This window comes from Culex pipiens, chromosome 2, assembly GCF_016801865.2.
Source record: "Culex pipiens pallens isolate TS chromosome 2, TS_CPP_V2, whole genome shotgun sequence".
NCBI lineage: Eukaryota > Metazoa > Arthropoda > Insecta > Diptera > Culicidae > Culex > Culex pipiens.
This window is the reverse complement of record NC_068938.1, coordinates 75,538,941-75,561,715: the sequence shown is the minus strand read 5'-3', so window position 1 is coordinate 75,561,715 and position 22,775 is coordinate 75,538,941. Positions and strand designations below refer to the sequence as shown.

Genomic DNA, 22,775 nt, shown 5'->3' with positions numbered 1-22,775 from the left:
TGTGTATGTGTGCACGAAATGATGCAGTCTTGTTGTTCTGGAGGAAAAGTTTCCCTCGAAGAAAAGCGGTTATGGCCGCTGGCTTTTCTTCCGAGTAGTATAGTTCGTATTGCCTAATGTTGTCCGACAAAATGACGACCATGTCCTGGGTTCATGGGTTCACCGCAGTGTCCTGAGTGTGCAAGTGTCCTGGGGAGAAGATTTATGCAATGCTGCAGTTGTGCAGCTTGCAGCGTGAGAAATGTTTGCCCTGGGAGCGCTGAGTCGCCTGTCGGTGGTGGCCCGCCGTTAATTAATGGGACTTTTGTGGATGGGAAGTTAACGACAATGTTGTAAAAGGAACGATTGACAAATTTGTTTGTGGATGTTTAAGTTTTTTTTTACTATGATAGAGCAAAAAACTATAAACTAATAAAAACAATAGGAATTTTGTGAAACTTCAAGTCCACTATCAAATATTTTCAGCATAATCACAAATTCAAAAGCAATTAGCAAACCCCCACAAACCGTTTTGTTTTTTGCTCGTTTGTCCTCCCTGCACCGAAAAACTTTACAATTTGCTATCGAATTAAGCACGAATTTAAATAATGACTAGTTTGGACAACTTTATCTTGCCCTCGTTAGCGCGATTTTGGGGGTTGCAAAACTTTCACCGAACAGACCGCGAGAAAAAAGAAAATCACTCCCAAAATATACACCCCAGATTAAACCAACGCGACACGTGGCACTCTCTGGTGCCGACACACATTTTCGGTTCCAGATGAATGACATGCTCGATGATGATGATGATGATGATGCAGTTGCTGCAGTGGTCGCAACGAGGACAAAGTTGGTTAACTAAATTTTTCTAAAACTTGACTGAATTTGCCCGCAGCCAAAGTGCTCTCAAATTTGCCAATGCTGCTGCTGCAGTTTGCACTACAACATTGCGAAATTGCAAAATGAGGGAAAACTGCAGGGATTGTTTAGGGGAGAGTGAAGAACAGTTATTCCTTTTATTTTGCCTTCCTCACTGAGGTAAGGCTATAATCCTGCTCTAAAAATGAACTTCGTATAAAAACGTCGTAGACCCACCTTCATGTGTACATATCGACTCAGAATCTAAAACTGAACAAATGTTTGTGTGTATGTGTGTGTATGTGTGTGTGTATGTGTGTGTGTATGTATGTATGTGACCAACAAACTAGCTCATGTTTCTCGGCACTGGCTGAACCGATTTGACCCGAACTTGTTGCATTCGACTTGGTTTAGGGTCCCATAGATCGAGTTTTATACAGCTTGAAGCTTCGATAAGTAGTTCAAAAGTTATGAAAAATGTGTTTTCACATATATTTGGATCTCACTTAAATGTATGTAAACTATGTCCGGATCCACCATCCGACCTATTGTTGGTTAGGTTAACAAAATACCTTTCCAACGAGTCTAAAACATTGAAGATCTGGCAACCCTGTCTCGAGATATGGCCACTTAAGTGATATTGATGTACTTTTTTGAAGCCGGATCTCACTTAAATGTATGTAAACTATGTCCGGCTCCACCATCCGACCTATTGTTGGTTAGGTTATTAAAAGACCTTTCCAACGAGTCCAAAACATTGAAATTCTGGCAACCCTGTCTTGAGATATGGCCACTTAAGTGATATCGATGTACTTTTTGGAAGCCGGATCTAAAAAATAGATGAAACTTGTGTACAGCCATTGTTGTGAGGAAGGCTCCAACCACATAGGTGGATTAAGTTAGTTTTTTCATTTAATATTTTGATTAAAAATATATTGAAAATGCTTGCGTTTTTGCTCTCTTGCTTTCTTGCTTTCTTGCTTTCTTACTTTCTTGCTTTCTTGCTTTCTTGCTTTCTTGCTTCATTATTTTTTTTTTGTTTTGCTTTTTTTCCAAAAGTATGACTAATGTTCATTCTAATCTGATACGATCCAGTCTCCCTTAAAGCTGACTCTATTCACCCTTAGCTTCAAAACTAGAAACGAAAAAAAAAAACTTTTTCTCATTCCACCCTTCCAACTGCATTTGGCAACTTGAATTTTTATTTTACGCCATCAGGATCCACTTTGGTGTCGCGCTTTTTTTTTTTTTTTTTTGGTTTGTGCTCTTGCGCTATCCTTTACTGTTCGTTCGTGCATACTTTCCTACTCTCTAGTAGTCGGTCGTGTTCTTGTGTAGTGTCGAATTGAAGCTAAAATCAGGATCGTCGTCGTCGTGCTAAGCTCCGTACAGCTTTGTTTGGCATTACTCCAATGGAGAGCGCTTTTTTAATCATCTTTGAATTCTATCAACTTTTGGTTTTGGTACAAGGAAAAGGAGGGAAATTGGGAACTGGGGTAACAGTGTTGGACAATATTTGTTAGACGGAATTAGACACAGGAGGTATATAATGATTCTGATGCCAAAAGTTATGAAAACTATTGTTTTTTTACTGGAGTTATTAAAATCCAAATATGCCAAATTAAAAAAATACCAAGTGCACAATTGGCAATCGGCCTATTATGTATGTTTTTAATAATTGTATTTTTTTTATTTGGCTCAAACTTCATTGTGGCCAAAGAATCCATTTAATGTCATTGGTTCACCCACAGAAGTTCACCCACATAAGTCTTCATACAATTTTGGAAACTGACCAAACAAACCTGGTACTTAAATATTCGAAAATCTGTATCGATTGAAATAATTTTATGATCGATTTTTTTTCGTCATAGTTGTAGATATATACTTTAAAAAAAGGTACACATAAACAAAATAATTAAATTTTTACACAAAAAATCAATTTCCCCTAATCTAGGGCGTCCAAATTTCCCGGGTTTTGAATTTCCCGGTAAACGGGAAAAATATTATTGGGATCCCGGGAATTCCCGGGATCCCGGGAAATTTATGAAACAGTCATAAAATCTATGTTTTTATTATTTTTCTTATGTTTTTCAAGCTTAAAATCATAGAATTAGCTCAATCATATTAATTGATGATAATCTTCTCTTCAATCTAAACAAGGATGACAAGTTTTAAATTGCCTAAAGGGAATTGAAACAAGTTTGTTTGTTCTTTGTTGTGCTTTGGATTTTAAATGAACTACAAAGCGATTCAAATTAAAAAATATTATATAAATATTTATATCTTTTTTATATGACATGATCAGAAAAGCTTGAAAAAAATATTTGAAAATATCATTTGAAACAAGGCGACTACAAATGACAACCAGTCAATGTAAAATTTAAGAGAAGTTTTGAATTTGATCAATTGCCTTTTGAATGGAATTTTTGCAAACATCCATGTGTTAAAGAAAATCACAGTAAAAATTGAAAAAAATAAAAGAAAACTTATTGATACTTGTATTTAAAAGTTAAACTTTCACAAAAAAAATGCAAATTATCTTTTAGTTATTTCCGCCACCTTGGAAAAAACAGGATTACAGTCCGACCTATAAGTAGATATTAAAGCAATAATTTTAATAATCGGTGTTCTGTGAAATTGTTTTGTTCTGTTCCTGTTTTAACCAAAGTTATTCAAAACATCATGCAAAAAATGGTTAAAAAGGTGTCTTAAATCGTTTCATTTGTTCTGATTTGCCCCAAATGGCAGTGTTTGATATTTTTTTTATTTTAGATCATAAATATACCTAGATATCTCAATCTATTTTTAAATCGCAAGCGCATTTTGCAGATCGGTAATCTATAATTTCAACAGTTTCCCCTCATACTCCAAATCATGCTGATATATGTCGAATACAAATTATAATGCTTTAAATTTATTATCTAATATGAGGTATTCAACTGTTCATCTATTTCCACAACCAAATCTGAATTTCTAGACTAAAAATTGTTTTTTTTTTTATTTTGGGAATTCCCGGGACAAATTATGAAAAATCCCGGAAGTCAGAAATTCGCAGTTTTGGAAAAATCCCGGAAATTTTGTCCCGGGAATTCCCGGCATGGACGCACTACCCTAATCTGTTTTTTATTTGTAATTTTTGATTTTTTTATGTTTCGAAAAAGCCACTTTTGAGCCATAGAAAAGAACTTAAAAGGGATATTTATCCTTTTTGAAATGTGATTATTATTTTAACGTTGAAAACATTGAATGCTGAGGCATTGGAAAATGGGAGCTGCGAAAATTTCAATGTTGCTGTCTGTTTTTTATTCGCTGCATCATAGTAACCAATGTTCTTCAATGTTTCTTAGGCTTAATTTTAGAAATTTTCTAAACAGTTCAAGTAAAATTTTCAGAAATGGTCACCTTTGTGCGCTTTTTAAAAATATATAAAAAGTGCCAATTTTTTATTAAAACCGACATTAAGTGGCCATATTTCCATAAAAGGAAGCATTAGAAACGAAGTAACATGCCATGGTACTAACATTTTAATGGAAAAAAAACTGTTTTAAATGAATTTTACACCTGCCCAGATGTTTTGCAATCATAAGTTTTCAAAACATCTAAGTATCGAGGAAATGTGTCTTTCGCAAAAAAAAAAAACTTTTTCCAGTACTGTACAATGAAATTTCACGAACATTCGAAATATTTTTAATTGATCCCAGACATGTTTAATTTGATTTGAAACGCAGCAAAATGTGTTTCAAATTGTTTCCAGATGATTAGACTTCTATATGCTTTAAAATTATGAGGATTTTTGAAAAAAATTGCCCCCTAAATTTTTTCATCGATTTTGAGTTTGCCGAATTTGAGGATAGTTTAAAACACATAAAAACTTCGCTTAAAATCAAAAAAGTAACAGAGATTGAGTCCGTTTTCCAATTTGAATTCATCCCGTCTTGACGTCACTTTCAGTTTTGAGATAATCCTACTTATCAACGATTCCGTAATATACTGCAATTCCATGTGAAAGTTAAACTAAATAATTTATGAATTTCATATAAAACATAAACTCACTAAACTGCCACTCGAAGCAATATCGTACCAAATGTAATTTGGTAAATTTTAAGTTAATGCTAGAGATTGGTTCAAAATCAGCTGATTTGTCAGAAAAAGAATCCTAAAACTGTACGTTGGATTCTGGTTAGTTCCATTTTGGACTTTCTTCTGTGTTATTTCCCTGGAAATTTCATGAAAATATTTTCAGACGTAACCTCTTTGGTCCAGGCATGACCAAAGCGGAATTATCAAATTTCATACTACTTTCTTTTAAATGTTAGGCAATGTTTTAGTTTTTTTAATTCAAATGCTTAAAAATGAACTTGGTTTACAGATTATTGAACATAAGATGACGAACTGTTTGATGAAGCGAACACGTATTTTCTGGACCAAGCTGATTTTAGGTATGAAATTCATTAATTCATTCATTTACAAATAAAAAAGTATTTCATGTCAGATCAACAAATATTTTTTGAAGATATGGTTCATTAGAATATTCAACAAAATGCAGAAAATTATGTTTTGACATTTCTCATCCAAAAAGATCAACACTTATTTGAAATAAAACGCAAAAAAGCAAAATCTTGTAAAATTTATTTAAATAATTTACGATATTGAATAACGATGAACAAATGGTATTTAAATATTTTGAATATAAATATTTTTTTTTAAATCCAATTGGTTTAGAAAGCAAAACATATTGAATTCAAATTATTTTACCATTTTGCAATGTGTTATATTTATTTATGGAATAATTTATAAATGTAAAAAAAAACTTCTTCTAATCAATGAAATTTCGCCTGAACTTTATTTGAAAACTCTAATTTCCCTTTATTGCACTTATTTTAAAGATTTTAGTTTTGATGAATTAAAGGTTTTTGATGTGCTTTGTTTTGGAGGTATGTTAGCAAATTAATGTAGCTGAATTATGAATTCAACTGACTGCTAAATTTTAAGACACTTTTTTGTTCTTAATTATGCTAAAAAATGAATTTTAACGTTTATTTTGAGCAGTTTTATAAATAAAATCATACATGCCTAATTATGTGGACAAGGAACCTCTCGAATTACTCCGTATTACTACTTATGATTTTATTTGGAAAATAGTAGGGCGATTTTAAAAATTTGGAGTTCAACTTTCTAGGGATGCTGTGACTAACATTTAAGAATTTTGAAAAATGGTTTATAACGGATTTGTGAGTTTCCTATTAAGTGCAAAATCCAGGGTTACAAAATTCCCGGGAAACGGGATATTTTGATGAATTTTTCCCGGGAAATTTGAAATTTATCCAAAATGATTGTGATCCTTCAAACTTTAATTTCTCAAAAACTATTATAAAAATTATTCTTGATATCAACTAAGATTTCATTCAATTTGGTGACCTAACATAAACAAAAACGTTAAAAAATCAAAATCTTGATATTGGCCGGAAAGGTTTAATATCTTGTTTCCAAATGCTTGACAACAATTTTCGTTAAGAAATGTTATCAAAAAGAAGTTTACTTTCATTCAATAACAGCGTAATTTTTGTTGCTCAACGAATAAGCAAGAATTATTACCAGCTGTGAATGCTTAAGAAATAAGTACTATCTGAAATAAATCTTGACATGAAGTTCACAGAGGAGCTGATCAGTTCAATATGAACAGTAGATTGTAAAAAATAAAATAAAATAAAATCCTTTATTTTTTTTGGTAATTTTCAAAACATTGATGCCAAAAATTAGAAAAATGTTGACCTCCATTTAAATTTTCCGAAATTCCCGGAAAATTAACACATTTCCCGGGAAACGAACGCTCTAATCAGGACCATGAGAAACGTTGAATAAAGGTTTCATAAATATATTCAAATAATCTGATAACAAAAGAATCCAACCAATTTTTGTCGCCTGAATATTTTTAGCCGATCCAAATATATTCGAAAATGTATGTCCTTCGACTCTGGAGAGAGAAATGAAAATGTTTAAAATGCATATTCTTTGGCACTTTACATCATAATTTCACATACAAAATATTTTAAATAATTAGTAAAAATAATGCAGGAAAACGAATTTAGGATCGTTTTAAGTTTTGAGCTTAAGTGGTCAAAGTCAAATTCAATAAAATGGATCTTAACGTTTTGTTTTAATTTGTCGATTTCTAGCATAAATCTTTTCGTCCACCACTGCGACTTTTCAATAGATAATTCTTCTTCTAGTCGTTACACTTGAAAATCACCAAAAACGTTCCCAAAAGAGGGCTGTGTGCCAAGTGTGAACTGGTGTTGGTGGTCGTAGCATTGGATTGAATCCACCGCGGTAGAACCAGACCAAAGTCGTGAAATAGAGTCATCCACCAGCCCTGGGGCTCACAGTATTGGTGCTGTTTGTGTGTATGTTTGTGTATGTGCGCGCTCTCTTCAGCAGCAGCATCCTCGTGGCGTAGCCAGGACGATAGAATCATATAGAAGGGCGCCACGGCGTCCCGGAGACATAAAGTAGATCGTTACAGTCGCACGTCCCCCCCTAAACCTCCGCCCCGGCGGGCAGATTTGTGCGGACCAAAAACTTTTTTTTCTCGAATTGTAGCCGCCGCCGATGATGGTCGTCCTTTTGCTATGTGGACTATGTGTTCTTGAGGATCTTTTTTTTTATTGTATGTTATATTTTGGTGGAAAGGATTCGCTGCTGCCACGCGCGCGTTTAGCGAGAAATGGTAGAAAAATTCCAATGGATTCATAACGTAACATGTATGCTAATTAAACGATGGGAATGCCGCAGAGCTTTCTGTGGAAATAGCAGCAGCAGCACCAGTCAAATGGGTTCAAACTTTTTTTTTACGCGAAGGGTAGGAAACGGGGGGTTATTTTCTGTTAATTGAATAACTTTTGAATGCGTGCTGGTGGTGGTGTTGGTGGATTTCTGCAGTTTCAGTTGATTGAACTTTGTTGCCATGGAGGGTGAGATATTTTCTAAACGACAATACTTGAAAACTTATCCATGTGATTTTACTTTTAATAAATTGAAAGAATGTGCTGTTTTCAAAAAGAATTTCCAAAATTAAAAAAAAATATGACGTAATGTGAAAAATTGCAATTTAAAATTCATAGCCAAAATTTGACAAACAACCTATCCTTACATACACACTGAGTGCTCTCCACCACGATGATGCTTAACCCTGAAAAGCATCCCTCCTTCCAACATCCCTCTCGGCTAATAACTCACTCAAACTCTCGGCTATCCTCCCCAGCCACTGTCAACTAATTCTCGGAAATCCGTCGACGATGACTTTCCATGAAGGGCCCGACAAGATGAATTACCTTCCCTCGGGGGGTGGAGGGCGGGCAACAGAGGCCCTCACTCAACGGCCAAAGAGGTAGAAAATGAAAATCTCCGAACAAAAGCTAATGAAAATTTGCTTTTCCATGCTTGCCGGCCGCAGAAAAGACAACAGAATGGGATGAAAGAAAAAGAAGAAACACGCACTGAGGACAAAATGTCCAGCCTGGGCAAAAGTGTACAAACGCAGTCTAGACATTGTGCAGGAAAAAAGCCACAGGACACGACAAGTATGACTTAAGTCCCCAAAGTGCGGAGTTTGGCCATTTCCATGGAAAGTTTGCCGGAGTATGATGCAAATTGTTATCACTGATAAAAAAATCCAAAAATTATTGAAAACAAAGTTCTTCCTACGATTTCAAATTCAGAACATAAATTTAACTTTTTACCTTTCGTATAGTAAAATTTTCCACAGAATCAGGATTTTTTCTCAAGTGTTTCATTCTTAATTTGTGACCTTGATTGCTAAATCCTTCTTGAGAGAAACGAAGTTTCTCTATCCCACTCTTCTCGATTGAAGATTCTTATTTGTTCATGCTAATTTTTCATTCTTGATTCTGAAGCCTAGAAATAAAAGCGTATGATTCTAAAAGAATTACAAAATTTCAACTATAAAAATCAAGAATTGATAAAAATCTAAGATTTTCAATTTTGTGAACTGAAAAAAAAACTAAATTCAGGAGTTCATTATTTTTAGAATTCAAAACTCGAAAATTGTGGATTTCAAATAAACTTAAAATTTTATTAGAGCTTTTGAATTTCTGAAAAAATATATTAAAATTAAAAAAAATAGGTTTGGAAACTTAAATATTGAAGAAACTAAAAACTGAAACCAAAAATTTCAGGTTTTGAGAATTTGAAACTAAAAATTATAAAATTGAACAAATTCAAAAAAAAAGAATATCAATTTGTAAAACTTATAATCTGGGGTATATTTCTGAAAAAAAAATCCCCAAATAGAGCACTCAGCAAGCAGAATCAAAACATTGAAATATGTACCCTCGCAGTAAAGCTGCATCTCTGAATTGCAAATGTAACAACCTGGAGCAGAACTGTTAAATTCTAATAAAACACCATTTGATATGAAAAATTAAACTTTAAAACTCAAAAATACAAACATGTATTTTTTCCTCAAATTTGAAAATTCATGAATCATTTTTTTTTTTCAATTATACGAAGTGTTACCAAATTTGAAAATTAGAATATTGAAGGATATGAAATAATGGTTTTAAAAAACTCAAGAAAATATTTTATAAATAAATTTTCAAAAGACTCAATGAAAAACAGGATCCGGATTTCGTTTTTTTGAAAAATTATTAATTCCACAATTTCATTTTAAAAAAATTCAGAAAGATCGAAATTAAAAACAAAATTATTATAAATATAGGAATTCTAGAATTTTCAAAAATTGAAAAAATCTAAAATTTACAAATTCTTAGATCCTAAAATATAAAAATTTCTTAATAAAAAAAAAGAATAAAGTGTTATAAAATTTAAATATTGGAGGATCTCTAATTATGGATTTAAAAAAAACTCAAGAATATAAATTTTATGCATTTTCAAAAGTTAAAAATAGAAATTTCACAATGTTAAAAATGTTAATTTTGATAAATTAATTTTTTTAACTCATAAGATAAAAAAAAAGAAATTTCAAAATTCAGGAATTAAGAAATTGAACAATACAAATATTTGATAATTCTAAAATAAACATAATTTTATAAATTTTTAAATCAAGATCAAAATTTTCAGTATCTAATTATTCGGAATTTTTATATCAAAAATTTTTAATAAAAAAATAAGTTTCAAGAATTTGTGAAATTTAAAAATTTTAGGATTCACGAAACTAGTCACGAAAAGAATGCGCAACTGTTCTTGACCGCTTTCCTTCCCAGCTCCAAATTTAGCTTAGAGGATCCAAACAATCTCCAAAAATAAATAAATAAAAAGAACGAATGAATCACGGCTCCGGTCTTTTGAAAGAATCGGTTCAACATGGAATGATTTTTAAATTTGTGTGTTTTATTAAGTTTATAAATATAATTTATTGAATTTCTAATGAATTAGAGTGTAAAATTTTATGTTGAGAACTGAAAATGTAATTTCGATTATTTCAATGCTTTTACATTGATGTGAAAATTGTTAAACGGTGTACTTTTCCAAGTAAAGTTTTCTAAATTTTCAAACAGATATTTTAAGTTTTTTTGTTTTTCCAAAAGTAAAACTGAATAATTTTCAAACAAAATTAAAAAACTTTTCTGTGCACAACTGATCTCTAATATGAATAAAAGTAAATAATTTTAAAAAGTCCAATAAAAAAGGCATATCACACGACTCTTCAAATAGCCTTTTCATCCAAATTTTGAAAAAGAGAGAAGGAGCCGTTCAAAAAAGCCGCTCCTTTTAATGAGCGAGCAAAAATGAGCGGCTTCTAAAAAAGAACAGTTTTGCCCACATCTACTACTCAAGAAACTTTCGACAGAAAAACATCTAGTAAAAATTCTGCGACCTCATTTATATCATTTATATATGATTCAGTTCGAATTTGAACTTTATTAGTGAAGTTTTTTTTTAAAAAAAAGGACCTATTATCTAGTGTGTTTCATATATTTATCGGACTTTAAAAAAAAACTCTGGATTTCTTCCCACTCTTTTTTTTAATTTTTTTTCTGTAATTTTTAACTGTGACTATTTTTAAAACTCCCACGGGACATTTCTGGCTATTAAAATCCATCTATCCGACAGTAGTGTCCCCATCCCAGTGAGTCATTCTTTAGCAACAGGCTCAAAGACAGTACATAGAATACACAAGAAGAAGAAAAACTTAAGGTCCACGTCCTGGTTTGAGGTACAGCTTCGAACAAGCGAGCTTTGATTAAAAAGGGCGGAAAAGAAGGAAGGAACTTTATTTTTCTTGTTGAAGACACTTGAGACGATTGGCAAATAGCCTCTAGGCCGCACGACTTGGTCGAGCAGGGATAGGAAAAAAGAGCGTACCTGACGCATAAAAAGTCCCGTCATCGTCGTCATCATCACCATCAGAGAGCACCCGGGTGCAATCCCGGGGACAACCCTTTTTTTCTTGCTGTTGGCTCCAAAAGGATGTGAATGGTTGTGGGAGGGTTGTAAACAAATCAGAGTTCTCTGTAAAAGTTGTTATTTTACTAAATTTTCTATTTGATTGAACGTTGATGTTTCGCTTTAATTTAAACTGTATTTAAGATATTTTGAATAGTAAAGAAATATCTTTCTTCAATTTAACGTTTTACAATCTTTTTATTTATTTAATAAGCTTTACTCAACTAATTTGTTTTAAATCTTTTTGAACACATTTTATTTCCTTTCTGTTTAACTTTTTATGGTTTTATTGGTTTTTTCCTTTAAACTCTCACAATTTTTTTAACCGGATTGTATTTTTTCGAAATTTAACAGTTTAAACTGTGATTCCCCTGAGAACTCCTTCATCTAGATGGAACAAGTTGTTGTTTTGTCATCAAAATCATCACCGATCTCTTCTAGCCGCAGGCAGCATCGGGTTTGTGGTGAAATAAAAAGAGGAAAAACATATAAAAAAGCAGGAAATCTACACCAGAAAGGAGCAAACCCCAGAACTATGCTGCTGTTAAAATCCTGCTCCAAAAGCAGCGCACAGCGGCAGTGGTCCCGGAATCGTTTTGTGGCCATGAAAGGAACTACTTTGCATATTCCGACCCATGGACACTGCCCCCGCCCAAGTCGGCACTGGACCGGTATTACTGTGGTGGAAACTTACCTTCGTCAAAGTTCAACAAGGGTGTTGTCAAGCAAAAAGTGTGAAAGTATTGCGAAGGAGTGTTGGGACAGTCTCTTTTATTTCGGCGCACTTTATTGCGACCGGTGAGGGAAGGTCAATCAGGGATGAAATTGATTATAAACTGGATGTTCTACTGTTTCATGGAATTTTTCGATCTTCTCTCTATTGTCAATACTATGAAAAAGGAAGACACACGCACCTTTTTTTCAAGTCTTTTATTCATTTAATAGAGGTTTAAATGAATAATTTTATTTTGTTCGTGATTTAGAACTTCATGCTTAAATTTTTAAATATGTGATTCAAATTAATGTTGATACGAAAATGTTCTTTTCTTCTATCAATTTTTAAATATTTATCTTTAATTAAAAAAATGTTAATTACATTTTTCAAAACAGACAAGCAGTTTGTAGTTTCACAAATTATTTTCATATTTAGTTAAATAACTGTTTAATAGCATTTTAGCATAGCATGAGGAATTGAATTTAAATTTAAAATAAAAAGTTAACAAGTTAATGTACCAAAACTTGTTAGCGAAAAACAATAAATTATAAATTTACGTCTAAATTGCGTAATTCGCAAAAAAAAATCAATTTTATTTCAAAATTAATAAATAGATTGAATTTTAATTTCTGTTCTTGAGATTTTATATTCAAGGGCAAACTTCATAAAATTATTGTGTATTACAATAAAAATTAAAATCTCGTGTTCTAAGTTCACTTAAAAAAAATGAATGATTTTTTTTATTCAACAGTTGCATGCAATCTTCTCAAATGGTCGCAATAATGTAAAAAATATCCTAAAAAATCTTAATAATGCTACAAATTACACAAAATTTGTTCTGGTTAGTGTTTTTTTTTTAATGATAAATAGATTAAGGCCTGTTGTACAAAATCAAATCATTTTCCACCAAAATTTTAAATTTTAGCCTGGAAAGCAAGTTAAACCACCAAGCCCACAAAAAAACGGAATCGACGTAACACCTTATAATGTGGCCCTCTTAAACCTTGCGGTTTCTTCAACGGATCCACAGGCGTGTATCGTTCTTTTTGCGACAAGACTCTGGGTCTCCGGGTCTCCTAAGTGTGAAGGTATGGCACGGGGAGAGGGCAACGAAAACCTATATTTCACTTAGATTTTTTTGCGTCCGCCTCGGGATTCGAACCGGCGACCTCTGAATTGTGAGTCCAGTGCGCGGTCCGATTGATCCACACAGGCAGACCCAAGCCCACAATTATCCATATTGCATTTTAAAGATCAAAACAAAATCCAGATGTGGAAGAGAATGTAATTTTTGACGAATTTCAATAAACAATATCGGCATGAAGTAATAACTGAGTTATTACATACTCGACATTACTTTGAATGTCATGTACAAATATACTTTTTTTATGTTTCATGTAAGTAGTAATTCAAAATGGCAGAGATCTCAAAACTTATTTAGATTATATAATTTAATTGTAAAGAATTTGATAATCATAATTTTGATAAGCAACACCTGAAATAAACTAAGTGAATATGAAGCCAAAATTTAAGCTAAATCTAAGCAAGTTCAAAATTTTTCATTTCGTTAAACTTCAACCATTGATGTTCATTTTCCAAACTTGCTCAGATAAAGTAAGTTGCATTCTCTGCCAACTCACACAAATTCGGAAAAAGTTGCACCAACTAACTTCGATTCGCTTTAACGGTGCGCATCAACCAGAGCTTTTGCACCCATATTTTTGTTACAGACATTTTAGTATCTTCAAAACTACGGTTACTATCGAAATATTTTATTTTTCATCCCCTAATGTACTGTCCACAAAGTAATTTACAACAAAGTTTGATTCATTTTACAACCCCGTTATTGCAGGATTGGGTCTGTTAGATTTTCAATTTTGGAATAAGAAGACAACAACTTCCTTCGTGGCTGTACACTCTTAAACATTGTCCTAGTAATAATGTTGAGCCCTGATCACGAATCAAAGGTATTTTTTTTATATTCAGTGACGGAGTGGCGGTACAACCCCTTTCATTTTCCTGGATTTTTACTAAGACTGTGTTTAGTGTGGTAGTGTTTAGAAGTTTGGTATCAAAAGTCCAAAAAAAATCAATAAAAAATAAAATAATAGTTTTTAAAATCACTCGCAACTGTAAAAAAACCGAGAGACATGTAATTTTATGAGCAATTCAACGTGCTTTTCGAATCTGCAATAATTTAGAGAAGTCATTTATTCATTTAGAATACAATATTACATTTTTAAACTACGTGACTGTTATCAATGTTTTTCAAAGCTGTAGAGCAGACAAAAACAAAATATTTGATGCATAAATGTATTGGGTTTGCTTGTATTCACTACGAGTGATCACAATCTTACTATTTTTTTATTTTTTGAAAAAGTGATGATTTTGACCTTTTTTTTACCAGTTTTTCGATATTTTAGGATTTTTTATTTCATGTAATTTAAAAAAATAAAATTTTGTATATGAATGAACATTTTCATCGTTTTTGTAGCTTACTAGCTATTGCTAGAATTAGGGTTTATTTTAAATGATGCGGTAACCCTGCAAATATACAAAACATGTAATTTAATAATTAAATTTTTTGTTGCAGATGGAAAAATGGCCCCTCTGGATTATTGCAGATTCGAAGAGTACATTAAATTTCTTATGAAATCATATGTCTCACGATTTATGACAGTTGGGTAACGGAAAATTGCAGGGATTCACTTTGACATCCAAATTCTATCTCTTCACGGTTTCGAGCTACATATCACTGAAAAACGTGTAAAAATTCAGAAAATTAAAGAATTTGGGCCACCCCATCGTCTCGAGATATCGAAAAATGTACCTCAGGCACAAAATGATGTATGAAAATTCATAAATCTGTATCTTTGAAGGAATTTTTTGATCGATTTTGTGTCTTCGATTAAGTAGTAGGTATGGATACAAACTACTCCGGAAAAAATGATTATCAGTATTTTTTTGTTTAACTTTTTGTCACTTGATTTGCAAAAAAAAACACTATTTTTTATGTTTTAGACGACATCATTCTTGAAAAAATCAAAATATGGGTCGCAAAAATTTGTCCACTTTTATTTTTCCATGTAAAATCATATTTGCAATCAAAAAGTACTGTAGTGAAATTTTGATAAATGCACAGTTTTTAAGTGAAAAAATATATATACCTACAAATTTGCCGAAGACACCAAATCGATCGAAAATTCCTTCAAAAGATACAAAAAATCAAAAATCAAATTATTCGCTCTACAGCATTGCCTTGGCGTTCTCGATTGCGAGATTCCTACTCGAAACTAGGTGTCCGAAGGCTTGATTGTTGAGGCAATTGCAAACCTCTTTTTACACCTTAGCTTCCATCTACCCCGGGATTCGAACTGACGACCTTTGGATTGTTAGTCCAACTGCCTACCAGCGACTCTACCGAGACAGGACCCAGGGAGACGACTCCTACACCTGGACTGAGCTAACGACCTAACCTTTGTAGGTTAGTCCGGGACCAACATTTACTTCCCTTCCGACGGAAGGCGTGATCAGACAAATCTCGTCTCGAAAAATGCCGCCGGGACCGTCTGGGATCGAACCCAAGCCGACTGGGTGAGAGGCAATCACGCTTACCCCTACACCACGGTCCCGGTCTGTAACAAAAGATACAGATTTTTGAATTTTCATACATCATTTTTGTATGATGTAATTATATGGACAAACTAACGATACAAAATGGCTTCTTTGGACATACCGAAGGTACCAAAAAAGTTTCAGCCGGACTAAAAAATACAAAAATTAAAATTGAAGAATAAAGACAGTTTTCGTAGAGAATTGCTCAACTGTTTTATTTTAGACTTATTCTCTACTGCCCAATTTTTTTATTTTTTTTTCTTCTCGTATTTAGGAGGTTATTTTGAGCTATTTTTGTTCTACCAAAAACTTTATTTCTCTTGTTTTATGTTTTCTTGTTTCATTTTAGTTTTGAAATCTGCATTTATCTTGTTTAGTTTATGATTGTTTTTGATAGTGTTTAGCCTATTCTCTCACCTTCTACAATTTGCTTTTCAATTTTTTTCTTGTTTTTCCAGTCAATTTTTAAATTTTTGCTTTTTCTCCATTATTATTATTTAAATTTTTAAAAAATGCGTAAAGGCATAGTCTGGGACACTACACAAATTACTGCATACTTCTTTCTATTTAAAATGTAGAAAATGTTAGTAAAAAACACAGCCAATGATTTGAGGGTCATCAAATTACATTTTTAAAAACATTGTCAAGTCACTGAAAATAAGACAAACTTCCAACCCTAAAATTTTCTATAATTTTATAAGAGTTCTTCTTTCCCAATTCAAAATCAAAAATTTGTTAGAAATTTTATTTCTGGCGGTTTTTTAGATCGAAGCCCGTCTAGAGGCGGGGTTGGAATTATGAAAAAAAAAAACAAATATCAACTTTAAAAAACGATGAACCACAACCTTGACCATGTCACCCCTGTCAACCTTGTCATCCCATAGATGACACTCGCTGGACGGCACACGACCTTTCCTGATTGACGGCCCCTCTCGCCGTCGATGGTGAAAAATTGCGACACATTCCGCACCGCATCCAAGTTTTCGTGCGAACTTTATGGAAGGGAAAATTGAAAAGCACGAACTTTGTACGCTGTTTGGAGCCCTACAACAAAAAAGTAAAGCAAGACTTTGCGGACGAGGGTTCGGAAACCCCAAAGACCAGTGATTTACTGGTTTTATGACAAATCGTTGGGGCGGTACCTTTTTGTGTGCGTGTGTGTGTTTGTGTTTTTCCCCGTAAAGTGCCCGTGTTTCATCTTTTCCTTATTTAACGATAGGACCGATTCTGGTCAGTAGCGGCAGCCACAAAAAAAAAGAAAGTAGCCATTTCGCGCGGCCTTTTACTAGGTTTTGGACATTTCCAAGTAACTTCGGGATGGGTCAAAATGTTGGACAACATACGTACAATCTCACAGGCACACGTCCATCCAATGGCGCGTAAAAAATAAAATCAACTGTGTCATAAAAACGAGCAAAAGTGACCACAAAACACCTCGTAAAAAGTTTCAATTACGTCCTGCCCGCTGGTCATACACGGACTACGTACCAATTTGGGTAGGTACCTGGCACAAAACCCGGGAATCGGCGACCCTTAATATCCTGTAAGTACACGGAAACCGGGAAAATTCCTGGGAAATCTTTACCCACCCTCACCCACGTCCTCCCGCCCAAGTTCTGAGAAAGTTCTTGGGTCTAATTGGGGTGGCAGAAGAGGAGGGAGGGCACTGTGCGTTACGGAGGAACATGAAAATGCAATTTACACCTCTGTCAACCTTTGTTTACGGCGACGTTTACCTGGTACTTCAGGATACCGTTGGAATGAACAACCTCCGGCGCCTCACCCTTACTGTCAACCTTGCCAAGTGAGGATGGAACCTTTCCGGACTATGGTTATTTAGCATGTTATTTATCCATCTTACTAGGTTGTAGGTACTCAAGTATCTAACGAGAATGATGCTTTGAGTGTCATTACAGAAAAAAAGTACATTATTGGGTAAACAAAAACCTTAAACTTCGTTTTTTCCATATCTTCCACCAACCATGATTTATGCCACAATATCTAGCATTTTACAAGTGAAACTAATCACAAGCCTTTTCCAATCGTTCACGGTCCCCGCACCCAGAAAACCCTAGCATAAATCTACGCTCATTAAAAGTCGTTCGTTCGTCACACGATACAACTCACAACTCTCATTCACTGTCTTGCGGCCTCAAATCAATCATTCAAACGTCGCAGCACTTTAATGTTTCAATCCACTTAATTAAGGCACACACACACCCCCGATAGATGCACAGATACAGGCCACATGATTTATCGACATATCACCCCTTTTCGTGCGGCAATTGACAGCCACTTCGGTGCGACCATAAAACGCCACCACCACCGTCGACTTCACCAGAACTACCAGAAGAAGCAGCCGCCGTCATCATTGAGGTTCGTGGCCTAATGCTAGAAGAGCATATTCATCGTATTATGAAGGAGTAGGAGGAGGACCTTCACAAGTGTTCCGAGAATGAGCTCGTCGAATTGAAAGCTAGCCGGAGACGATCCCAGGCTCATTTAGCACCGTAACACGGTTTCACCACGAGCCTGGTGGTGTCGTGTATCACCTGGGTATGAGTTCCACTTGAGCGGCAGAGGTGCTAGAAGGATTTCAAGTGTTCGTTTTCATTCTCGAAGGGATACGCCACTTGACGAATGCATGGAGGCCCCTTCGGAGTGTGACGGTACAAGTTTGAGCATTTTTTCGGTGATTTAACGGAAATAAAAAAGGATTTAATCAAGATTTTGAGTGCAAAACTCGAAAGCACAATTGGAACAGAATGCCGTAATCAACGTCTTTTTAGAGGAGGAAGATAAATCTTTCCGTCGAGTTTACAGTTTAAGGCACCGTTGATGTTACAGGCGAAGGCGAGCGTTCCCATATCCTAGAATGTCTTGAAGGCATGCATTGCATATAAGTCTGGAAGGATTCACGAGCTGGTTCAGGAAGGTCCCACTTGAGACCCTTTATAGATGCACTAGGCTTGCCTGGCGCAAGTTGTCGAAGGTGATAGCAAATGTGAACCACAGTGAATGCTTGAAAATTCCATGTAAAGTTTACAATGTATAAAAATTATGTTTTGCCTTTCCTACTAAAACAAATCTGAGCCTTAAGGGGTTGGTTTTAATTTTTGCAATAATTTCGTCTGGAATCAAAAAAATACGATTTCAAAAAATTGCAGACTTTATGTCAAGCAAATACAGACACCACCATTGAGGAAAATGGCAACCCTTAACACTGTTCTTTCGTGGCGCTCAGAACCGGCAATTTGAAAATATGTTGAACCCTTTTTTGAAGTTGTATAAAAAGTGTTTTTATCATAACTTTGAAACAACTAAATAAAACATTACAATTTTCAATACCAATCTGTGGGACCCGAAACTGGACCGAGTAGACTACAGCCGTGCAAAATTCGTTCAGCACAGACAATGAAGGGGAGTCTACGATGTTAAATTAACACTGGAACGCCCAACGCATGTCCAACTTACACGGACGCCCAAGCCTCCCAAAAAAGATGGAACGGTAACTTCAACTCGCTGGTTCTCGGGCCTTACTCATCCAATCAAGATGATTCTTCTTTCCAGTGATTTGTTAGAATGTTTAGATGATTCTAGAACTTTGCAGAACTTAATTTGAACAAATCTGTCATTTTTGCGACCGAAAACATCGTTCCACTTTTTTTTTAAAGACTGCCTCCGCGGAATTTTCGGCGATTTTTTTTTACACGCGAAAAAAAAAGTTGGAACGATGTTTTTGATCGCAAAAATTACAGATTTGATCAAATTAAATTCTGCAAAAATCTAGAATCATCTAGACATCCTAACAAATCACTGGAAAGAAGAATCATCTTGATTGGTTGAGTTCGGGCCCGAGAACCAGCGAGTTGAAGTTACCGTTCCACCTTTTTTGGAGCCTTGGGCGTTGGAATGTTAATAAGTTCATTTTTCAAGTGATTTTATGGCCTCTCCTCAGTGAGGAAAGCAAAGGGTATAGGATTTATTTTTGGATCGGACTAAAGATCACTCTCTGTAAACCTAATATTTCTCGAGAAAAAATCATTTAAAAAATTTCCATAAATTAATGGACGATTAATTTTTGGCGCCCAATCGATTGAAAATGACAGAACTGGTCTATCTCCCATCTCCGAATTTTGGGAGTAAATTTGTCATAGAGCTTCGCCAAAATTTTCGTAATTGAAAAACGCCACTTTTGGTACTTAAAAAGTATAGATCATCACTTAAATTTTTAATATTATCGCAGTTTTAGTAAAAATGTTACCTAATGCATCATAACAATGTATTAATTAAAATATTCAAAATCACTAGAACGAGTAAACTACGAACTGTATTTTAAGATGAATGCTCCAAGCGTTCTTACTCGTTCCGCACGAGTTTTGCAACCACGCAGTGTTGTTGTCATCTCGATGAAAATGCTCAGAAGTTCTTGTAGTGAAAACAGGTCACTGCTACCTTCATCCGTTGATGCTGGTTGGTTTTCCCTCGGTTGCTGACTGAAGCCTGGAGGTGTTGTATTCTTTGCAACTTTTTGCCGCTGATTCAATGGCATTGGCTGCAGTTTTGGAACCACTCGAGCAGATCCCGCTCCTGGTGACGCCAAAGCAGGAAAATCCACGTCCGTGAAAGTTGGTGGTGTTTTGCGGCTATTTGGTTGGTGCCTCGTCGTCGCTTGCTGCCAAATTTTTACAAACTCAGCTCAATTTGGGCAGCTGCGATTCTTGGTCGAATGGTCGCTGCCGCAATTGAAGCATTTCGCTTCGATGTTCTCGTTGATTGTGTTGCAAGCTTGAGTTTTGTGCTCACCTCCGCAGGTTGCACAACGACTCTTGATGAAACAATTCCTTCCACCATGTTTAAACTGCAAGCAGTTCGAACATTGCGTCACGTCACTGTGCATTGGACGATAACGTTCCCACGTCACGATGATGTTGAAAATTGCCCGAACTGCCTTCAGCTCAGACGGCGTTGTCGATCCTTTCTTGAGATGAACCAGGTACAGTTGATCACGATACTTGATGTCCTTGTTGTGTCTTGTCATCTTGAAGACTTCGATCACGTCCAACTTAAGAGTTCTGAGCTCTTCGTTCAACACACTCACATCCATGTCGTACAGGCCACGGAGGACCTGTTTCATGGGGCGTTTACGTGGATCGTCATGGCCTTAGTATTCAATCTTTGTATTGTTCAGGAAATCCCGAACGTAGTTGTAATCCTTTCTGCCAGGTAGCAGAACTTTGAGTCCATCAGCACACAAGCGAATGGAAGCTCGTAAAGCACCAGCAGCGCCGTACCTAGGGGTTGGCGTAGTTGGCAACCGATAAGGGCGCCAGCCCTTGGGGGGCGCCGAAATCGATGATAGTACAAAATTTTCATGTTAGTTATAACATTCTCATTAGGTATTTGCAACAGAATGGGTGCCAAATTATAAAGTAGAACTATAAATAACTAGATAATTTGGTTTAAAATATAAAAAAAATATGATTTGGGTGCGTTAAAATCAATTATATGAATATTTCTACCGAAGTGTTTTTGAAATAGTAGTTTATGCAACAAGTTGCAAAAAGAAGATTTTTTCAGCACGAGTTGTACATGTATCCAACGAGGTTTACCGAGTTGGATAAATACGACGAGTGCTGAAAAAATCAAGTTTTGCAACGAGTTGCTTACAACATTTTTTGCAATTCCGAAAAAAACGCTTATTTAATGGAATTTTATGTCAAACATTCATGTGTTTAGTAAATTCATCGTTCAAAGCAAAACAATATTGAAAAATGTTACTTTTCGATACCAGTGCTGAAAAGTTCAACTTTTCAGCACCTATTTCAGTGCTGAAAAGTAGAACTTTTCAGCACTGTTATTGAAAGGTATTAATTTTCCATTCTGTTATTTTTGGCAGGGAAAAGTAGGCCGTTTCGTTTCTCGAGAAGGGCAGGAAAAGTTGACAGTTTCACAGTGGAATTGCAAAAAAATATTTTTTTTTTATCAAAGAAGGGGCGCTCAAGTGGCAGAAAGTTCAAGGTTAGAACTCCTTGAACTTTCTGCCAGCTTCTCAAAATGAATACATTGTATAAAGAAATTTAAGTAATATCAAAAATTTACAACTATATGTTAATTTAATTTGGATGTAAATCACAATCAGCCAAAAATGATGGTCATATTTCGAGCTTCTTAGGCTGTTGCAAATATTCCCCCCCCCCCCCCCCCAGCCATACGAACAGCAGAACAAAGGAAAGGGAGCGTTTTTTTTTTGGGCTCTTATTCACCCTTTCTGGCTTGCTTTCGCTGCCGCTGCTGCCCATTTGAAATTTTTCTTGACCGATTCCTTCCGAAGTGCATACACCGCTTTTAAATGCAAATTCATGCATTGAAATTTGCGTACGCTTTTTTCAAAATATTAGTGTTTTGAAATAGGAAAACAGCTTTAAATTTTCACTAATAAGACCAACATTATTTTTTCAAGAAAAAACATATTTTTCAGAGCACACAAAATGATCTAAACATCACTTTTTGAGTTTTAGCTTAACCGGTGTTGTTTACTTTTTTAATCGTCTAAAAAGCTTTGGTAATGAGAAACGATTCAAACTTTTTTTTTTTTCAAGTAAAAAACAAAAAATAATTTTTTTCAAGGTTTGAAAACATTGATTTAATCTTTGCTTAAAAAATAATTTTCTGAAACATAAAATTTAATATCACGAATTAAAAATATACCGATCAAAAAAATCAATGCAAAATATAATTATAAATATAAAATTATGATAAATATTCTTAAGCCTCATATGGGCGAATCACTTTTCTTATCTTGATATTTTTGCCCAAATATTAAAATAAGTTTCATCATGAATTGCGCTGGATTTTGAATGATCTTTAATTGATTTTGACGAAATATGGTTCTGCCGCTGCATGTTGAAAAATTATACTTCGATGCCGGTTTGCTCTTTTGTACTAAGCTTGCTGGGATTCCTATCTAGATAAAACAAAATAGGACACGGGCATCGACTAATTTTTTTTTTTATTCTGAAGAAAGATTTTTTTCTTTTTTCTAATTGCACCAAAATGAAATCCAAAGCCAAATCAACTAATTATTTTACGAATCCGGTAAAGTTCTTTGCTTATACAATAAATTTAATACTAGATCAGATTTATACAGGCTTAGAAAAAAATATCAAATTTGCCAACAAAT

At 34.5% G+C, this 22,775-nt stretch overlaps 1 protein-coding gene across 1 annotated transcript in view; it reads right to left on the bottom strand.

The window, feature by feature from the left end:
* The window catches only part of LOC120425208 (protein madd-4), a 475,137-nt gene that overhangs the window by 432,721 nt on the left and 19,641 nt on the right, over window positions 1-22,775 (bottom strand). The window lies entirely within an intron of this gene.